Source organism: Echinops telfairi, unplaced genomic scaffold (assembly GCF_000313985.2).
Source record: "Echinops telfairi isolate 266 unplaced genomic scaffold, ASM31398v2 ScPeMD7_7457;HRSCAF=8495, whole genome shotgun sequence".
In the NCBI taxonomy this organism is placed as follows: Eukaryota; Metazoa; Chordata; class Mammalia; order Afrosoricida; family Tenrecidae; genus Echinops; species Echinops telfairi.
Window position 1 is genome coordinate 12,126,146 of NW_022111357.1, and position 7,347 is coordinate 12,133,492.

General features: G+C 45.9%; 1 pseudogene; it reads left to right on the forward strand.

Annotated features, from left to right (window-relative positions):
* Positions 1–7,347, forward strand: part of LOC101637958 — a 16,896-nt pseudogene that overhangs the window by 7,451 nt on the left and 2,098 nt on the right.

A 7,347-nucleotide genomic window follows, 5' to 3' on the forward strand; every position in this document is an offset into this window, starting at 1 on the left:
GAGCATCAAGCAACTCATTTGGAGTTCGTGCACCCAGTGGCATCACCTGGGAAGGTTCTCTCTGGTCACAGTGAACTCGAACCTTGTTTTTGGTGATGGTCGATTTAAAAGAACAGTGTGTGACTGTGAAATGTTGTTTCCTGCTCGGGAAAAATGCCACGGAAACTGCTGTGATGTTGAACACAGCTTACAAAGACAGCGCTATGGGAAAAGTTCAAGTGTACAGTGGTCTTATCCTTTCAGAAAAGGTGAAATGTGGATTGGGACAAACCTCATTCTGGACATCCATCAATTTCCCAGTCAGATAAAAATGTCAACTCATAGCGCATTTGGAGTTCGTTCCAGCAGGTCAGACTGTTAATCAAGCTCTCCTATTTAGAGCTTCTGAGAAGACTGTGTACAAAATGCAGTTAAAAAGGCCTGATTTGTGGCAGACGGGACTGGTTTTGCCACCACGCCAATAAACCCGCTCATGCTGCCATCTCAGTGCTCCATTTTGGGGCAAAAAAAACCCAGGCTGCCTCTCTTGCTCTACGCACCTGACTCACCCTACCTTGCTTCTTTTTGTTTCTGCAAATGAAGAGGAACATGAAAGGACAGCGATTTGACGGTGTAGAAGAGGTGAAGGGAAAAACAAGGAAAGCCTTATCGGCCATCCAAACAGACGCGTTGGAAAAACGTTTCCAAGAATGGAATCACAGATTTGACAAATGTATTAAGTGTAACAGAGAGTTCTTTGAAGGTGATAAGGTTGTTTTGTAAAAATAAATAACTTTGGAAAAAAATTCTGTTTGGGGGGTGCAAATATTAGAGGTAATAGATTGGCTATGGAGAGTGAGGAAGAAGCAAGTGTCAAAGACAACAGCAAGCTTTTCGGCTTGTGAAACTGAAAGGGTGGGGGTCCCTTAGACAGAAAAAAATAGAAGAGGACTCAATTTGGGGGTGGGGGGAAGGGGTTGTTAAAGGGCAGCAAAGATTATAAACTCTGCTTGGACTTGTTGAGGTTGGGTTGTCCAATTAGAGGTACAGATTGAACATCTTGATATCTTCATTCTTTTTATATACATAGCATCATTGGCCAGAGACTTGCTTTCCCATAATCCCTTGCAGCTAGGAAATTACTAAGAATCTATGCTTTGAGATACCCACCAGGGACTTTGAAGAGAGAGCCATGAGACCAAGAAGGAGAAACCTTAAAAGAATCCAGAGTGGGGACAGTTCCAGGAAAGTAGTACTCCCGGTGCCGTGGTGGGAGTGCCGCTAGTGGAAGCGTCCACTGTCCCATGCCACTGGCGGTCATCCCTGAGAGCAGTGGTGGTATCCTCGACGGACCGTTCTCTGTGTGACTTTGGGTGTTGTTTCTGACTGCTTAGCATAGACTTTATGAGGGAGCCTCAACAAGTTTATGGAAAAATGAAAAGAAAATGGAATTTGTCCATAGACTTTGTGAAGCCTCCTTGTGTCTGCAACTCAGCAAACATTCATTCTATTTAAATCAGTCAGGATTCGTTTCTGGGCAACCAGCTACAGGAACTGGGCCTTAATAGACTGAATTGCTTGAAATGAAGGTTTGGCACCTCTGTTACATAACCCCAAACCAAACCCACTGTTATTGATTCCAACTCACAGTCACCCTGTAGGACAGAGCAGAGTTGTCCCCTAGGGTTGCCGGGGCTGTAACTCTTCAGAGAAGCAGACTGCCTCATCTTTCTCCCATGGAGTGGCTGGGTGGTTTGAACCACAAACGTTTCCATCCGTAACCCATCGTTTAGCCCACTGTGCCACCAAGGACCCTACCCTGTTGCATAGATGGAAATTAAAACTATAGATGTAGATAGAAAAGCGAAAATACGAAGTAGTGAAGAAGCCTGAGCATGCCATTGTTTGGTCGTTGCTGCTGGTCGCCATTGTTTTGGCTCCGAGTCAGAGTCAGAGTGATAAACAGAATAAAACCTTGCCTGGGTCTGCATCGTCCTCATGATCTCCAGCATGCTTGAGTTCATTGTTACCCTCCAACCTAGAGGCGCCATCTTCCCACACTGTATCAGAGATTACCCTGTTGGGGCCCATATCGTTTTCGTGTGGTTGTGATTAGGTACTGCTGAGTTGGTTCCAACCCAGGTACAACAGAACGCACCATCCTCACAACTGGTCTTAGTTTGAGCCCATTGTTGCAGCCACGGTGTCCATGTAGCTTGTTGAGGGTCTTCCTCTTTTTTGCCGTCCCCTCTATTTTACCTCTGTCCTTCTGTAATACTGATCTCTCCTCATAACATGTTCAAAGTATGTGAGATGAAGACTTGCCATCCGTGCCTCTAAAGAGCAATCTGTCTGTACTTTTTCTAAGATAAATTTGTTTGTTCTTTCGGCATTCCATGGTATTTTCAATATTCTTCACCAGCACCATAATTCAAATGCCTCGATCGGGGACTGCCTATGTTTGAAATACTAGTGGTATAGAATCTAGCATTATAGCAACACGCAAGCCACCACAGTACAATGAACTGACAGAAGAGGGGTGGTATGGCCATTTGGGAGGGTGCAATTGGGGAGGAGGCTGAGAAGCAGTGAGAGAAGGGAGAGACTGGGGTAATGTGGTCATATAGGCAGAAAGTGGTCATGAAGGCAGGTTGGATGGTGCTGCTGAGAGATCAGTAGAGAAGAAAATGTGTATTAGATTAACAACTAGTAGATTGCTGACCTCCAAGAACATTATTAAGTTCGAAAGATAGGAGCAGAATCTAGATTACAGGGATAAGAAAGGGATGAAGAAATAGAGATGATGAAGATAGATAACTCTTTTGAGAAGTTCGGTTGTGAAGGGGATGTTCCAGTTACGATTACTGTGTAAGAAATAAATCCAATGTAATAGCATGAGACACACCCCTTCTCGTTATAACAACGGATTCCATGGGTTTGACATTTGATAGATCACAGCAGAGACGGTTTGTCTGCTCCACGGTGACTGGAGTTTCAAGGAGGAAGACTCTAACGGCTAAGGGTAAGTACTGAGAACTGGAATCACTGGATGGTGGCATCTCTTGCCGATATGATATCAAGACAGGGTTGACTTAAAGTCTAGGCTCAGCTGGGACTGTCATCTGGAAATCTGCCGCCTGGATTTCCAATGTGGCTTGGGTTTCTCAGAGCATCAAGGTTGGGCTCCACGACGGAAGAGTCAACGTTCCAAGGGAACTAGAAGGCGTTTTCCATCTAAGGAGGTTACAGTGCCCCCTTGTGCCCTATTCTTTTCGCTGACATGCTCACAGGCTTGCCAAGATCCAAGCAAAAGGCTCCGTAGCTGCTCTCCTGTGACGTGAAGAGGGCGAAGCATTTGGAGCTCTGCTTCCAAACTACGATGAGGGGGACAGAAGGTGGGAGCTGGAAGGGGGTGTGAATGAAAGCAAGCCTGTGTGGAATGCGTGAAAATAGAAGAGAGATAAGTAATATACGGGAGGAATAATTAATCGTGTTTCAGACAGGAGGCAATGGGGAGCTAATAGCAATGAGCACAAGAAGAAAATGCTCTAACATGGATTGTGCTGATGATTGTACAACTCTTCTTGATATGACTGAACTATTGAATTGTATGATATGTGGAGCGTGTAAAATAAAACTGTTAAAAAATAACAGCTAATTCCGGAGGTGGGGGTGGGGGAAGATCGAAAGCACAGATGGAGAAATCTCGCCTAGACAGGAAAAGTGATTATCCTAACGCCTCTGTCCCCAGTCAGGTGGGAGAGGCCGAGAAGAGCATGAGTAGGTATTTTCAAACCACCTAATCTCCGCATGCAGAGAGCAAATGTTCCAGGGGAACTGGAAGGGACCCACTTGATATTTTCCGTCTAAGGAAGTCACAGTGCCCACTTGTGCCATATTCTTAGTTGAAATGAGTCGGGTAGGGGGTTTACAATGTCTACTCTTTCTTGGCACTCCTCCCTTGCAGACATGGGTCCTGCTTTCCCCCCACCTGCTTGGGGGCCTAGACTTCTTTCAAAAGAGTGGAGTAAAGCAAAGATCATGACGTGTGATTTTAGAGTCATAGTCCTAAAGGCACAGAAGTTTCCTGCTCGCTCTCTTTCTCTCTCTCTGGGCTTGGGTCACTTGTTCTGGGCAAGTCAGCTAAGCTGCCCGTACAGAGGAACGGAGCAATGTGGGTGAGTCATCTCGGGAGGGGCTCCCCTGTTGTCATACAAGCCTTCAGATGACTGCAGCTCCCGCTGACAGTTTGAATCCTCATGAGAGACTCTCAACCAGAACTATCCCACTAAGCGACTTAGGGATTTCTGTCCCTCAGACACTAGGAAATCACCACTATGTGTTTCCTATGTCACAAGGTATTACATTGTAGGGGTCATTGTTAATAACAGAAAACCAATATAAATTCCAGTGCCTACAATTGCTGCTGTAAGAAAAATGTGACTTTTAAACTGGGAAGGGGGTGGAAGCTGGAAGAACTTGACTGTTAGTGAGCACTTGAAGACCTCTGACGGGCGGTAGAAACCGTTCTAGTACCAACCAGTCTAGTAGACTGCAGGTGAGAGTTTACAACAAAATCATGAGAACCTCGGAAATGGGGGAAAAGGGGAAGGTTTATGGTGTCATGGCATCTAGGTAGCAACACTGTTGCCTGCAGCAATGTGAGAAGTAAAAATAAGATTTTAATGTACCTAAAACGACTGGATGATCAAGTGTGTTAGGTCGAGTTGCCTAGAGAAACAAATCCAGTGACACACATATATGTGTAAGAAAGAGCTTTATAACAAGAAGTCATTATAGATCAAGAAAACATCCCAGCCCAGTCCAATTCAAGTCCCCAAGTCCCACTTCGTAGATACCAGTCCACAAGTCAGTCTTCAGACTCAGGAGATCACAGGCCGGTGGGTGTAGGGTTGAGTGGATCCACGCTCAGTGAAAGCCTGGCAGGGCTCCAGCAGCTCTCAGGATCCAGAGCAAGAAGGGGAAGGTAGAGCGAGGGGAAGGTTCCCAGGCCCCTCCTTAGGAGAAGGCCCCGCCCATAAGGAAGCACCATCAGACCTGATTGGCAGGTGGGATACACCCTTACACTTTCACACATCAAGTTGAGATAACTTTATCTAACTACCACGTCAAGCTTGATTTCCAAATGGAATGGTGAAGGACAGCCTGTTTTTAATGACCATTTTTAATAAGATGTGAGAGGAGCTAACAGAAAGGTTGTTACACCCTTCAGGTGCCACTTAATACTAAAGAAGTGGTTTCCAAGCAAAGATTACATTCAGAGCACTCAGTGGCATCACCAGGGTCACCCTCCCTCCCACCGTGGACATCCTCCCATACCAGGCCAGCTAGAATCCTTTTTGTTGTTGTTGTTGTTGTTAGGTGCCATCAACTCAGTTCCGACTCATAGCGACCCTGTGCACAACAGAACAAAACACTGCCTGGTCCTGCCCCGTCCTCACCATTGTCCCTGTGCCCGAGCCCGTCGATGCAGCCTCTGTGTCCATTCATTTCGCTGAGGACCGTCCTATTTGTCGCTGCCCCTCTACTTCACCAAGCACGACGTCCTTCTCCAGGACCGGTCTCTTCTGACATGCCCAAAGTACGTGAGACGGAGTCTCGCCATCCTTGCCTCAAAGGAGCTTTCTGGCTGTCTTTCTTCCAAGACAGATGTGTTTGTACTTTGACAGTACTTCCAATGGTACTTCCAATGTTCTTCCCTGGCGCCATAACTCAAGGCATCAGTTCTTCTTCAGTATTCCTTCTTCAATGTCCACCTTCCACAGACACAACGGTGTGCAGATGAAGTCATGTAAGTTAAAGATCTTTATAATTGGATAATAATGGGAACACAAGAGAAGATTAAAAAAGTAAATTAGCACAGAATTTTAGCCTTGTAGTTATATTGAGTGAGTTCTTGAGGGGCTTGGGAGGGGAGAAGGCAGAGAGGTGAGCAGAGAGCCAACCATGACGGGTACAGGGGAATAGTAAGAGTTCTAAAATGGACCGCGAGGAGGGTGTAGCTTTTCTGCGTGTGTTTGATCAATACACTTGTATCTGAGAAGAATTACTGAGAGGAGAGTAACAGTCTAACATAATAGTGGGGTGGGAGGAAAAACTAAAACCATATATGCTTTAGTATGTAAACCATATATGTACAAGTATATAAAGGCCCAGCAGTAATGCTACAGTTCTCAGCCATAGCCAGTGTCTTCAACCCCTTCCCCATCCCCACAGAACATAACGTGACACCTCACCTTCTCAAGATGCCTCGCAGAGACCTTCCCCCTCTCTTCACCACAGCCAATGGGGGGGGGGAGCGGGGGCTCCTTTTAGATGTGATCATCTATTAATGTTCAAACATTTGCTAACATGGGACTCCTTTGTTCCTGCTCTCTCTGACTTTCTTCATCTTCTCATGTGGCCGCACGTCCGTCCCTGTCTCTTCTTCTCGCTAGCTCTCCTTTCTTATTCTCCACTCTTCTCTCCTTACTGCCTTCCAATCTCGCCCCCTTCACTCTCATTCCATTCTAAACACCCAGGCAGGTCCTTAACTCTAATAAAACCTGTTAATTAAAACCCACACTCTGTAAACAAAAACAAAAACCCACGCTCTGGGTCAGCTTCCTTTTTATTCCCAACAGTGTGCAGATATGAATATGTGTATATTTGTTTATGCATGTATAGATATGCAAATGAAACGAGGAAATAGCTGGACTTTGGGCCTCTAGAATCTTACCTCTGTACGAGAATGCTTTGTTCGAATAATGTGGCATTGTGTGATAGCACATTCCTGACATGATCACTGAAGGTAAAACGGGTGCAAACACAAATGTGGTGAAGAAAGCTGCTGGTGCCCATGACTGAGAGGTGAGCCCTGGCCTGCTTTATCTTGTTTGACATCTCTTTACCCCTCAATCACACAACCGCCCCTTGGACCCATTCTGTTGTGGGGAGGCCGGTCCCCCACAACTTCCTGAATGACAGAGACTTTAAAACTAATCCTTGAACTATGAGCAAGAGTTTCATGGAAAGGAGGAGCTATGTCTGGGTCACTGATATATTGGGATCAGATTAAACTGCATAGTGCCGAGAACTGCACAACATAGAGAATATAATTCATGTCGCTTGAAATGGCAAATGTTTTGTTAAATATATTTTACCACAATAAACTTAAAAACACACCCAAGAGCTCCTGCCCCCTCTGCCTGCGCTGTTCGTGGACCTGGCTGCCATCTAGGAGGACCAGCCTATAGGACATTACTGGGCGCGGACCTTGTGCCAAGCCTCACAATAACCCCTGCACGATCCCATCCCATTTCACACGGATGAGGTAGCTGGCACACAGTTTACGCGCAAGTCCAGGAC